The sequence below is a fragment of the Scatophagus argus genome, chromosome 5, assembly GCF_020382885.2.
Source record: "Scatophagus argus isolate fScaArg1 chromosome 5, fScaArg1.pri, whole genome shotgun sequence".
Taxonomy (NCBI): Eukaryota; Metazoa; Chordata; class Actinopteri; family Scatophagidae; genus Scatophagus; species Scatophagus argus.
This window is the reverse complement of record NC_058497.1, coordinates 23,092,426-23,107,567: the sequence shown is the minus strand read 5'-3', so window position 1 is coordinate 23,107,567 and position 15,142 is coordinate 23,092,426. Positions and strand designations below refer to the sequence as shown.

At 41.7% G+C, this 15,142-nt stretch overlaps 1 protein-coding gene across 3 annotated transcripts in view; it reads right to left on the bottom strand.

Moving 5' to 3' along the window:
* Positions 1-15,142, bottom strand: part of nectin1b (nectin cell adhesion molecule 1b) — a 141,406-nt gene that overhangs the window by 28,150 nt on the left and 98,114 nt on the right. The gene's annotated exons all lie outside the window — the stretch shown is intronic.

The window sequence follows — 15,142 nt, the reverse complement described above, 5'->3', positions numbered from 1 at the left end:
AAAAATACATTCACAGCATTTCCGAGAAAGAGTGAGTGCAGTTTCCACAGCAAAAGAAATTACCTAAATCTGTTGAGCGTAAAACATGGAAAAGTTAGTCTACAAGTGACTCTTATCTGACGCGATGGTGTAAGTCAGTAAATATTGCAGACTGTTGATGTTACCCTTTCTGCTTTGTATTCAGCACTCTCTTCTGCTGATAAATCTGAGGCTCTTAACTTTTAAAAGGCACAGCAATTGCAGAGGAAAACTAAAATTGAAAACCCTGAGAGCTGCACCAGGCTACAATCATATCCTAAACTTAATTTTTCTAAGTGTCTCTCAGAACCAATCTCTGGATTTGTCTTTGAGAGTTTTTGAAGTGACTGTCAAAAGCAATCTATGACCAGAGAACATCTGAAGCTGGAAGATATATTAGAAAATAAATACTTTTAGATACCCTCATATAACTGTTTTAGCTCAACACACAGTGCAAGAAATGGGACGTGCTTTCAAATCGTCGGCTTTTTTTTGCAATTTTATGCTTTTACATCTGATATCAACGATGAATCATCTGTAAGGGATCAGAATACAGGATGCTGCAGGTCCCATATGAACCTCTTTCACTTGTCCCTACTGATATCAGGTATTACTAAAATAGGACAGTCATCTCTTACAATGGAGATTTTGTTACTGAAGGCAAACAGCACGGGCATCTGTTTTCCTCGACAAGAGCAGTTCAAGCTGTCCTTTTTAAGACAGGCCAGGGACCAATAAATGGCTGTGAGCCTGTTGTGATGGGATACTGCAAATTCTCACCATCTTCCACTTTGAAAAGGAAAGCCTATCTCCTGCCCTCATGATGTCTCCATTATTATCTGGCCGTCCCTCCCGGTGGTGACAGGACAAGGCCTCGCTCCCAGGGGGCCTTTTCTCAAAAGCCCCTGCCTGCCTGCTTGATTCAGTGCCCATAATGATGGATACACAGAGGACTACTTCACATAAGGCCACACAATAGAAGGCACGTTAAACCACCTTGTATCCAACACACGCTGCCTTAAAGTCCATCAGATTGTCATTTCACACTGTGACCGTTGCTGCTGCTCTAATTTTCTGTTGTCTGGTACTTAAAAGCCACATCATCTCAAATTTACAGACCTGAGGAAAGTAAATATATTTGCTTGTGACCGCACACACTCCCTGCTCGTGATGCATTTCAATAAAAAAGGCAGCGGAGTAGCTTTGAAGACCGAGCATGAATGTGCTGTAGCATGGCAACAGATAAGCTAGAAGTCCGACTGTTGTCTCATCGCGCTACACAGTGAAAGCCAGTGGGCTGAATTTCATGGCCCTAATGCAAATGCCAGACACAATAGTCTGTTGTATAACACTAACACTCAGAGGAGTGGACTGGATCAGAATGCAATTTCCCTGTTGTGGAGCCTTAGGCACACAGGATTTAGACTGTGTCACCTCCTAACACATAAAGGTAGGGTGAGCCATCTGTCAACACAGTCTAAGCACTTTGTCTGCTTCTTATTTAGCTGTATGATCATCAAAAATTTAAGCATTTATTTTGAGTACATGAGTTTCACATTAAAACATCCTAATAATCACAATCTTCACGCGTGTGCACTGTTTTGCCGAAGTGATGGTGCAAAACGTTACTCTCGCTCGTGTGGACAGCAGCGAATAGCGTTAGGTGAAGCAAAACAATTTGCAAGCATGCACAGTTACTCCTTTACTGTGTCTGATAACGCTGAGCTGGGATAATGTTATCACAAAAGTTAGAGCTACCCTCTACAGAAGTCAAGGCCTTCTGCAATATGTGAAGCCAACAATACACCTTCAAATTCAATTAGTTCAAGTAAGATAGTATAACTGTACCAGATAGTCAGTGCCTGATGATTCAATTAAGGTGTTTTCCAAGGACACACGTTGTTGAGAATTTGGAAACGTGGCAATAGGACTACAGATGTGAATTCTCTTAAGTACAAGTTCACAAGATCACCGCCTTCCAACCCACATCACACGGATTGTGGATGGCATAAATAAGTCAGTGAAAAGGAAACAATTTTTAAAAAGCAGTTCTTCAATGGAGTGAACCCGAGCTCCTGCCGAAATCACTCAAGTACAGGAGTGAGGATGAACGTGAGGACAAGCATAGAATTAGGAGTTCAGGTGTCCAAATGTCACAAAAGTTGAGGAAACATTAAGCAATTTGGAAAGCATGACGGGCAAATGAGTCACTGGCAACTATTCATCCCTGACCTTCGATTGTGCTCGGGCTCTCTACTGTGGCTCTGATCCTCAGCAGAGACCTGTGTTTCTGTTGTGTTGCTGTTATGCCCGTGACTTCAAGCTATTGTGAAAGTCAACCCTGACCCCTGTGCTGCACACATTAGATATCACTCCACAAAGAGGGCTTTGTCATTTTTGTAGAATAAGCCATCGATTGCCAACAGTATTATGAATGGGGACTGAGCAATGGCTTGCAGCCGTTTTCTGCTTCATGCTTTCACCGCCAGCAGCAGTGCAGTAGGCCACCACCAGCACCATCATTACCACCTTCACCATCGGTGTCATCATAAAAACATTGAGAAGAAAAATGAAGTCCATGCTGTCATCAGGAAGAACATAATCTGTCTCTCATCTCACCGCACAGCAAGGTGTGAAATATATAGAGTGGTAAAAACACTGTCATATAATGAAAAACCCTCTCTACTCAGTCTGTTGATTTTATAGAACTAATTGTTAGAAGTAAGTGGAAATTATGCTTTTGTTTGCTGTTTAGTTCAGTTTAATACAATTTTGCATTTGACCACACTATACTTACTTTTACAGCACATTCTACATTTCAGGGGGAATAATGCAAAACTCAGCACTTTAATTTTGATAATTTTTCTTTACCTTTTGTTGTGAATAGCCTTCTTTTTATGTGTTTTACTTATGAGAAAGTATTTGAATGTATGACTTTCTCCTGTAATAAAGTGTAATATTGTGTTATTATTTTTGAAAGCCATATTTATCCATTTTGACCACTTGTGGGCACAGAAACAGAAACATAAAAACCACCTTGTGACAAAAGGCCCCATTTTTCATTCCCCATTTTTTGTCACATTTTATCTCTTTATCATAATTTATTTCTGGAAACTTTGGTCTACCAAAGCTGACCAGACCCACCAGACCCTACTGTATAGCAAATATAAGGGTGATAAAAACAAACAAAAAACAACAACAAACAAAAACAAAAAAAAAAATATTACTCTATTAATATTGAAAGACACTGATTGTGAAAGTAAAGGATCTGCACGGTTCTTTAAAGTTAAAAGGGCACAGAGAGCATTAGATTACTCCACTAGGTCATGTCGGACTAGAATTTTAAGCAAAACACAAACTCTTATCGTAAATATGTCACCGACATCAAAAAACACAAGAACCCAATAAAATACAGATTTTATTGTAAAATCAAATAACCTTTAGACCTCCTTTGACTTCTCACACACGGAAAACCTGCATAAAATTTGACCGAACTCTATTGAGTAAAGGCTGTTGTTCAAATATGTCTTGTAGCTGCCACTGAAAGATTGCTATTGATTTTCAATAAGTGTAATGCACCCATCCATGCAGCCGCCCTCTCTGTGCTGTCAGTCCACCACTGTGGCACATTTGAGCTGACAGACTTGACCTTGGCTTTTTGTAGGCGTCGCTCCCTCTGAGGTGGCGGCAATCTTCATTCTTGTCACATCTACTCCCCAGTGTTCATTGAGCTGCATCAGATGTATGAGCTGTTGTTGTTTTTCTGTGCTGTGCAGTACATCCGAACACAGTACAGTCACAGAACTGCTCACAGTCCTTCGTCAGCTTTGATGGGCTTTGTGGCATTACGTTTATGTCAGCTGGTGACCCACCGAGAATCAAATTTCCCTGACAATCCATCAGGAAGGCATCATTGGCTGAGTGCAACTTCTACCCACCAGGTTGCTCTGTTTGCTGCAGAGTTGAGACATGCAGCCAGTCAAAGGTCTCATGGGATGTGGGGGACACAGTGAATAAGTACTTTTGCATGATTATTACTTATTCATTCCTCAGGCAGAGCCTACAGCTTTATTTGCATTCTCGTAACAGGGGGTGGTTACTATAGAGAAGATTTGGCAACATTTTATGGGCCAAAAGCAAATGATCAGCTGAAGCCTGAAAATTGATTACTTCCTCACAGCTGCTCGTGGCTCTTTTTTGAATAAATGCGAACTACATGCATAGTGAAACAGCAATTCGGCGTCTGGACCATCCAAATGTATGAAAACATGGTAATCTCAAACACCAGCTGTACTCAATAGCCAAAACATGTGGGCTCTAGTGTTACCAGCCTCCCATAGAACATGTTAGTCACACATACCAGGGCAGAACGAGTTCAGGTAAGAGGCCAAAGGGTGAGCAGTCTCCAGCTGGAGCGGACTTGCCCACTCCAAATCCAATCTGTCACACAATGCAGCAATGCAGGATTTAAACGGAAGCAGGTTTTTCTCAGCAGATCGTTGCCACGCACCTGCTGAGGCCCGGTGTGGTTCATCAAACACTGGCATAAGGAGGACAATTTACATCTTAATGATGTCTTTAAATGTACAGTCACCCACGGAACTCCGACAAAAAGAAGTGTCTGGAAAACCTGAAACTATGAGGAATCACGCTGATGGCATTAAGGGGACATTGTGTAGTGACACTTTGTAAAAATGTCCCAGTCGTAAGTTTGATCACATTCCAAGAATGGATGTGGCTCCTGGCAGTCTCCCCCTCTCCCATCAGAAAACGTAATTGCTATCTCCTCCACAGGGGCTGTAATACTTTCCAGCAATACTGGGGAGTTTTCAAGTGGACAGATTGAGAGTCTGGCCACTAACCCACGCCAGCGCCACACCACCAATGCCAGTCTGAGATGGCCACCTGTTCCAAATAGCACAGTGACTGGTTTTCTACCTTGGCTTGCAGGCGACCGGCAGAGTGAAACAGTCAAGGTGTCTAGTTGCTTTTATCTCTCCGTTCATGAGTTGCACGGCTACCTTATGTGGAAGTAAATGCCCAGGCTGTTGGTAATTTATCTGGAGGAGATTTTTTGTTCTACCCCTTTTCCAAACTGGGTAAATGCTGCAAGCCCCAATAAAGAGAAAGAAATGTGGTTTAATGGAGTTCATAAATCTGTATTTCATTCTGCCAAGTCCCGGCAGCACATGCTGTTTCGTCTTTCTCCCACCCCTTCCCGAGTTGGTAATCTTGTTAAAGTTCAGTGTTTCCAGAGCTGTCTCCTTTGGGAGCTAGGGTTCCTGATGTCATCCCTTTTTCCACAGTAGTTTACCCTCTGGAGAGGTCTGCATCCAATTTCACCTAGATCCACACCGATGGTATGTTTCTGCACCACCTTTAAGACCTGATGTGTCAAACCGGAGATAGGAGCCGTAGGCGATGGGGGCATGGGGGATTGTGATGGTCTGTGATTGCTGTACTACATCACTCCACAGAGGGCAGCACTTCATTAAACGCAAATTGTTAACACATGGGATGTGTTTATTAAGATGAAACCAAACCCATTAAGAACTTAACTGTCTTGGACCTGCTGGGCCACCATGAAAAACACCTGAACCCAGAGTATAACATAATAACATTATAGGATTTTTTTTCCCATCTTACATGTTATTCTATGTTATTTGCATATTTTTTTTAAACAGCCACTTGTACCAAATCTGACAAATGGATGGATGTCACTGCACGGATGAATACATGCCTGCTGAGCCATTCTGTTTTATTTTATAGCCTATTCCATTCTTGTGTAAACATTTTGCGACTCAGTGGTACGTTAAGACAATCTGGGGGAGTAATCACAAGTCTTCAGTAATAAAAAAAAACAAACAAACAAACAAAAAAACCCCCACTTAGCTTTTTTTTCCCTTGCTTAAACAGATGACACTCAGCATCAGAACGGAGAACAGATCTCCATGTAACCACGCACACATCAGCTGGAAGCGTCTGGTGCACCGCTGAGTCCAGCAGGGTGGATGAAGCGACGACAAGCAGCACCAAAGCCCCTGTCAATGAATATGAGATTGCAGGCTGCCAAGCTGATGCCGATGCTGTCATGAGGTATTACCTCCCATGGCAGCCTAAATAACAACAGTTCTAATTAAAGAATGATTGGAATGAGTGGACCACTGCCTCCTAATGGGGGAATAAACCGCAACATCGCTCCAGGAAGTGAATTGCACTCATTTATTAACTTCAGGAAGCCGGTAGCTGCTGTCAAGATGTGATAGCTGAAAGCTACATAACTTTCCATCCATTCTGCCCACTGGCCCATTCACTCCAGCACTTTAATTAGCAAAAATATAAACCTATACCAGTATTACATATGCTGTTTTTCTGTTTAATGAAGGGGGAATTTGAGGTGCTGGGTAACTTTCCTCAGCTGTACATCATCACTAATCTCAAAACTAGCTTTGGTTCCACAAAAAAGAGCTGGCCATGCAGTGTTGGTGATAGGGCTCCCGCTCCTTTGCTCTCGAGCTCTTTCATGCCCCAGCTGAACTCCTCTGTGTGCTGAATGTTAATTCAACGGCTGCTCCCAGCTCCAAACTGGAGGAACCGCAGTGCTAATACAGATCTGTACCCTCGCCTCCACCTTGTCCTCCCTCTCCTACCTTCTTCTCCACGTAAGCAAAATTACTTCTCAGTGTCTCTCACCGGCAAGCGGCGTGAGGTCACGGCTGTAATTTCCTTTGCCTGGTTAAAAGCTGACAGAGTAACAGACCCAGTCAGTGTGGATATGTTCGAGAGGAGGTTTTCAATTTAGGAAAACTTGGCTGGTGAGTCTGCAGATCCCATCCAAGAGGCCAGACACTTTTACTGCCTCCCCCCTGCTGCTAAGCGTGTGTGTCATCAGGTAGCATACAAACTCAGATGTATCCAAATAACCTCTATGGGGTAGAGTACTAGATCTGAAATACAATATATTTATATTACTGGATTGGACTGTTTGTGTTCACTCTGGAAAATTACCACTGATTTTTGTATATCTGCTGGCAGATCGCTGGATTTAAATGCAGACATATGAATTCACTCATTCAATATTCAATTTTTGTGAAGCAGCTCGCTCTTCTCTGACATTTTGATTTTGTATTTCCCCTCCACTGAGCGTTTGTCTCAACACATCTATCATCAGCTGCACTGTTTACAGATACAGCCACCCAGAATGGCCGGCTGGTCCGTGACAGGGCCCACACCGGTCCACAGCAGATACCCCACTGGGTCCCAGCTGGGTCCTTGGCTGTAATGAGATACTCCCTCAATGACATAGTCCCCGAGTGCAGCCCCGACTCCTAACACCCCCAGACACCATGTGTGGAAACTAGTTGCAATGCTGGACTTACCCATGAGGAGGAGCAGTGACTTTAGAGGTTTGGCCTACTGCCATCAGACTGCTGTAGTTTGACCTTTTTTAGTTAAGTATCACTGTAATTATCACAAGGCCATGGAAATATTATGCAGAAACGTTTTGTAAAATGGTGATGCAGAAATGTGTTTTTAGCTAGCACGGAAAATGAAAGCGAAGTGGGTGGGATGTGCACAAGAAATAACTGTGTGTGCGACGGTGTGTGCGACAGTGTGAGCCACGGTGTGAACCACGGTGTGAACGGCAGATCAGCTGCACTCCTCTGTGCAGCTGATCTGCCGTTAACAAGGCATATAATTTATCGTCACAGAGTAGCAAACATGCCAGTACTTAAAACACAATGAGACAAACTGACATGATGGCCTTTATGCAAACAAAAGAAAACTAAATGTTTTGCATTTGTTGAATATACAAGAGGGGACAAACAAGTTTTCTTTTTAAATGGCGTAGAGGTTTAACAGCCTTTCAATAGGTTGTTATTTGCTTATTATAGTATGCAGTTTTTGTGGATGTACCCATCACATTACCCTACCACTTGTGTATACTGTGCAAATCTGAGATGTGATGTAAAGAGACAAAAAAATGACCTCTCTTGATGAGGATTATATCCTTATAACATCTGGTGATTAAGTTCAGTACTTTGTCATTACTGTGACACAGTACAAACTGGTAGATGAATTGTTGACGGGGTTACTGTCACCCACACAGACACATAAAGTCATTACCTTCACCAAACAGAATCATCACCCAAGTCTTCATTAGAAAACACCTAACTGTCGTGACTGATCACACAGAATCGTATCACATAAAATGTTCAAATGATTCTGGGTGTAACTTTTTCCATTCCATTTTAATTCATGAACAACAGGAGCTGTTTGCACATCTGTGCTTTGTTTGGTATTTTTAGGTTCGTCACATGCCTAAAGCAGAAAGTCTGTCAGAAAGATTTGAATTTCTTCACCTTTCAAACCTGTTAATTACTGGTCTTATTTTCTGTGCCGTTCCATCTACAATACTGTGTACGTCATATGTAATTCGGGGCTTACACAATCAGATGCAGCAGTCAGTCAGCTGGAAAAAGTAGCCAGCAATGGTGTTCCAGATACAAGCCCCAACGGAGAAATGTTTCTTTACTTCAAAACAAAGTGGACTGACTAATGCAAAACAACCTGCAACCTGTCCTAAGGCCATGGCATCTTCCTGTTTGTTTGGACAAAGCTCCTTGAAGAAAGACTTAAGAGATGACCATCTGAGAGATAACCATCTTGTCTGTCTTGATCAGCTTAGAGTGGAGACAAACGTAAACAAACATGTCCTCCCGCATGGCGAGACCTGTTTGATGATAGTTAGGTTTGAAGGTTGCAAAAAATTCTTGAAATATGAAACTCTGCTGACATGAATACATTCAAAATGTATCCGTGAAGCGTGTTCTTGTTTTCTGAGGTGCCGTCTACCCCAAGCCAAACTGATGTCTCATTCCCACTTCAGGAACAAAAGTAACGTCTTCGCAATAGGCTTTGGAAATGATTCTTTGTCGACTATCTAACATACTAGACAAACTCTTACCTCAACTCTGTATTTTTAGAATTTTTCACCATCTGTTCTCTGTTCATAAGCTTGTTTCAGTGCAGATTCAAATGTAGTGCAGCAGGTCTTTCAGAGGACAAAATGATGCTCAAAAACAGGGGAATTCAAATATTCATTTAAGTAACCATTTGCACAGGTAGCACATACATACTTCCATTTGTCGTGGCTATAGTACATGCAGTAGCAAAGTATATGTAGAATTGTTGTTTCACTGAAGGTTAATCATCCTGTAGGTGACAGAGTTGTACTGCTTTGGGGTCATGGTTAGAATGCCACCCACAGTCCAGTTACTGTGTCATATCAGTATAAGAAAAAGACTACTCAGTGAAATAGTGTTTATTGGGAGAAGGCATCATAAAAGCAGTATGCTTTCATAACAATGAATTCACAGATGAAAATGGTCCATCATGACTCACAGAAAAAACTGCAGGTTTGTTAGCCTGATAGACATTTTACGGCCCTCATATAAGTCATGTTGTTTTCAAGCTAAAAATAAATTACAAGAAGAAGAGACTTAATCAGAGGACTGTTCGCTGATCACAGTAGCACAACATAATTAACAGAAAACGTAAAAGAATCACTGAGAGACTGTTCGATAACTTAATGCGTCAGAGCTTCCTGTTTCTGCCTGTAGGGGAGACGAGCTCGTTCTCACACTCATTGATCAGACTGAATGCGGGGAAAACAAGACTTCTCAACCGGTGATTTTGAAAGAAAAGTGAGACCTCCGCTCCCTGTTCATATAGACCCTTTTGTGGATATAGCAATCAATATGCAGTGGATATGATGGCTGTAAGTGAGCCAGAACAATTACACTGGTAGGCACAGTCTCCCTGCTGCTTGACCAGAATGCATATTCCACAGACTGGCACTAATGTGCACTTCATTGTGGTTTATGGAAAGCCAGGTTGCTATGAGGACTCCACAGTTGGTTGTTTCCACACTGTTTGAGATTTCAGGCAAACACTTCAGTGAAAACATGATGCAGCACTCATGGTGGAGGCAGCAATCGATGGATGGATGAAATGCTTTCATCCTGGATTCCTTGCTCCCACCAAAGGGGAAGCTAAAGAGAATAACACAGTGTGGGTGCACACTGAATTTTCCAAGTGGAAATAAACCCCTTAAATTTCACACAGGGGATTCTGTGGATCCCAACAATCCCCACCTCCACTGTTAAGAAAATATATTGCTGTTGCCAATCTGTTAATGTCTCAAAAGTCATATCCCCACGTGAAGCTGAAATCTGTACTTTGATATGAGAAAAAGCATGATAGGCAAGCATATTTAAAACTATGCTGATGCAGCTCAGAATGACCACTGGGACATATAGGACCCATCACCACAAACCACAAATTTTATGGCGATTACAGTCAATGAGGAGGAGAGCTATTTGAGATTTCTGTCATGAGGGTCAGCCAACAAAATCACTGAGCAGTCTCGTTGTGAGCCTCCCAGTGTTCGTATTGAAACTGAGATGCTATTTAAAAGAGAGAGTGCACAGAATATTTTTTTTCACTCTGATGCACTATTAAGCACTGGCATGCTAGTTTGCATGCACCTTTTCCATTGACTATTTTTTCCTAAGGGCAGACAGCTAATAAATAAATAATAATAAATAAATAATAAATCTGACCTGCCCTCTGAAGTCTGGTTGTGGGTGTAAAGTCAAAAGAAGGAAGAGTGTCTTTAAGACGACAGACGAGAGAAGAATCTCCGTCCTCACTCACAGAAGCTGCCTGAACTCAGATCCGCTTCAGACCACGTAACAGGGGTGACTATTGTGATTCTGCACGCATACCATCGCCCCCCTCACCCCAGCCAAGTGCAGCTCTGCTCCGAGCACACACTGCTTAGACAGACACCAGAGTTTCAAAGGCATTTCATTGAGCTGCTGAGGCTACTTACTTCCACCGCTAAATACTGCTGGGGAATCTCAAGACTCTGCTGTGGTCACTGAAAATTATCTGTGGTGGGAAATCTGTGAGGGAAAAGAGCCCTGACAGAAGAAGAAGAGAAAAAAAAACCTCCAAAGAAATTAAAGTTGTGCAAGTCCTTGGAAACAGAATCAGTGTAGTCAAAAAAAAAAAAAAAAATGCATTTGTTGCACATCACAGTTGCAGTTAGCTCTAGCTGTGAGATCTGAGTGTGGAGTTATGGGATGGTTTTGTATTTGTTTTGATACAGATGGAGCTAACTTTTAAAAATGCGCACAAGCACACAGAGTGTTAAAAAATAATCTCTCCCATTGCATAGGATTGAAGGCAGGACAGCAAAAGCTACTCGGGTTAAACTTTTACACATTTGCCTTCTTTGGATTCAGTTTGTTACTTTTGGAAACCGCTCAGTTGTGGCAAAAGAAAAAGAAAGAAGAAAAAAATGTCAATACAACGCAGTAAAAACATACTTTATTATTCCACAAGAGCCAAGGAAACACACACACACACACACACACACACACACACGCTTCCAGAATCCAAAGCAAACACATCTAACCTTAACCCTACCTTGACAGCAGGGAAACAATTCGTTTAAGCCCTTCAAGACTGAACAGAGATGGAGATGTCCTCACATGACAGCTTCATGCTTTGCTTTGTTTTTACATTAATTATTTTCATACCGCTTGTGCAAACTGAAAAACGTGCCACTTGAATGAGAAAGTTTGATGATGCTCTGTGCAATGTGACTGCATTTGAAATTCATGCTGTGCTTCAAATCTCACCGCGGTCGGAGTGTGAGGCATCTGAAAACAATAGCTAATCTTATTTGAAAACTGTATAAATTATTGACTAAAATGCAGCCAAACACCTCCGAGACAGAAGACAAAAGCTGAACTCAAAGCTGACAGAGTGAAGAGCACTTCTTTGTGTGCTGGTTCCTACAGTCTGGCCTTGTACATGTCTCACAACTTGTTATGCCTCGACACTGCATTAATTACAGATTAGAGCGGTGCCACCAACCATCAACGCTGCGTGAGAAGATGATAAACACAACTGCAAAGTGGTTCTTTGACTGGTACTCGTGTCGGAATCGGGGGAACTTCTTTTGGAGACAAGTCGCTAAATAGTCCCATCCACAAAGTGCTACCATGTGGAGGTTAGCGGTGCCATTTACAACCAAATGTTTCTTTGTTCAGTTTCAGTGGAGCTTCAACAGTGTAATTTCAAGGAGGATTGGAAGCGAGGACCCCGGTGGGCAGCTTGTTTCCAAAACCAGATGCACAGACGAGTCAATCGGTCTCGTTGAATATTTGGTTTTGTGAAGTTGAGGTTCTAAATTTGTTCTTGAAAATACTATTGGCTGTAAGACTACTATTGCTAAACACACTAAACTTTGCTCATGGCCATCTCACTTCTGTTACAACATTAACTTCTACTATGTGTGGGTGTGTGTTATTGGCAATAGCTTGTTTGGATTGTTGATTGTTGCTGTTTGTTCAGCGTTGATCTGTTGTGCCACTCAGTCACATTTGAGAGCTTCTTGAGTTATTGGCTAAACAAGTCCAAGTGTGAAAAACATCTCAAATGTGTTCCTTCTCTTGGAAAAAAAACATATTTTCTCAAGGTGAAAGGAGATTACAAATGTTTGCCTCACATTATTTGTGCCTCTTTGAAGACCACCGTTTTTTCCCTGGCTGTGAGCCACCCTGTCCCCCTCCAAAAGCAGCGTACCAAATGTTACTTAGCTTGTATTTTGCACAGAAATCCATGCATGTGCTCAAATTGACCTCAAAACTCACAATGAACTGCAGTTCTTTCTGTTGTTTACGTCCAGTGTCTCCTCTGTGCCCTCTGGTTTCAGTCTGTCATGAAGTGGAGTCAAACAGCATCAGGATAAGCTCCCACTTCTAAACTTTTTCAGTCAGAAGAATGGGTCTCAGTCTTGGGCCATCTTCTGTTGTACTGTCTCTGACAGTGCTTCATATTAAGCTGAACACACCTTCACCTTTACCCTCTTACTTAAGCCTCGAGCTATCTACTCATGCACTTAGATATTTGGTTTACAGGGTCAAAAAATTACTAACTGAACAGCAACTGAACCTTCAAGGCCTCCAATGACTTATATTGCATTGAGTTAGCAGCACAAATCTCAAAATGATACTTCAGAACCTGACCTGCACAGACAAAACCAACACTACAACAAAACTGAAAATCCCAGCTGAGAAACTGTGCTTTGGGTGAACTGACCCTTTAAAATCCTTCTCTAAACTTCTGTGTTTTTTTTTTGACTCAAAGAATCATTGACTTTCAGAGTGTAGCTCGATGATTAATCTTAACAGAGACACAGATAGGGAAGCTATGGTATGTTGCCTTTAGGCTCACCGCTCACAGTCTACTGAGCTCTTTTAAACAACTTGATTGCTCCTCTTGGATTATCTGGCGGATGCGCAAACGCATGTGCACAAATGCGTGAACCCGTGTGCTCGATGTGCATGCAAGTGTGTGTTTTAATTAAAGTTCGGTGAGAACTGGGTAAAGTTTAATTTAGCAAAGCCATGGTGAAAAATTGTCTCGTTTTCTTGTCTTCATTTCTGTGTCGTTCCTTATCTTCTGTTCAGCTCGGCCACTGCACAGGTTATCTCCAAATTACCCACAGAACTCATTTATTCTTCAATTGAATTAGGTTCTAGAAGGAAGGCCTGCACAGCCATCTCTTCTTTATAAAACAACCCACCAACAGTGAGAATCCACAGCTACAATGATTAAACCCGCAGCACGACCTGGATCAAACGCCTCAATCAGACACCACTGCTTATTCCCTTCTTCTGTCTCTTTGTCTCTCAGACAATTCTCTCTCTCCTCTCACTCTACCACCGAGTCTGGACAACAGTGACATCAGATTTTTTAAGACCACATTACAGCTCACATAACACACAGATAGATTGACAGTAATGTTTATAACACCACTGCAGGTACAATGTCAAATAAATAAATAAACAAATAAATAAAACAAAAATCATTACGGTTTTTCTCCCTGTTCTGAAGCATTTACTCAGACAGTAGTTTGCCTGCATGTATTGAAAACAGCTGACAATTTTATTCAGAACGACTAATTATGCTTTCAGAACTCTCAAAGAAATCTAACAAAACACAACATTGTAACAAAAAGACAAAAAAAATCTTTTAGCTTTTTATTTCAAAGACAGACCATCATTTTCACACCTGCAGTCATTTAGAAGGGACACAAGACTTAAAATATTCAAACAAGTCTGCAGCCCATTGCATCAGCCCAGGCCTCCCAATTCAACATTTCATGTAAAAACACAACGAGTGACTAATCTAACCAGTTACCGTGACCTCGACGTGACAGATATGTTAGTATTCTCGATCTAACATACCTTCAATTACATTAAAAGCGGGAACATTAATCATGGACATTCCTTTAACATCAGTGTTTCCTCTCCACAACGTCCCCAGCCTTCATCTTCACACTCCTCTGCTCCCCCCAGTTTTTATGTGACCAACCTGGTGAGTCCATTTACATTTGACTTCATACTGCTGAAACCATTTGCACACAGTGAATGAGCCAAAGCATCTGCAACTGATTTATGCTAATTGGGACAAAGCTTGAGTGAACTAAACATATTCTAACCATGTTTTCTTGTGATAGTGTGACGAGAAATAGAAATGAGTGAGTACTCGGTGAATACAGTTGACGCTGTGATTGCTGCATTTGCAGGAAAAGAAACCAAATGTAACCAAACAAACAGTGAAAGCCAAGGGAGAAAGACAGAGTGACACTAGTTTAAATAATGTAGTGGGAAGCCAGATTTTCCTTAACAACCGTCAACTCCACCCTCCAAAATTTCCACTCCAAAAATGATGAGTGTGAGCGATGGTGTGTGCCATCACAGCTGCCCAGAGCCCAAAGTGTCACCTTCACAAGGATCATTTTGGCCAAACCTCACTTTTGTGAAGCAAGAAGCAGGAAATGTTTTTGCATGGAAAATGAGTCAAGTAAAAAGTATAATGTTCAATTCTGAAATGTAGCGAAGTAGAAATATGAAAGTATAAAACGGAAAAACTCAAGTAACAGCCCAGTTGCCACAATGAAATGTTAAATCTGTTAGTTTCAACAAAGCCCTGAGGTTTGCGTATCATAGCAACATTTCTGCTCCACTATGTTATTTTATAT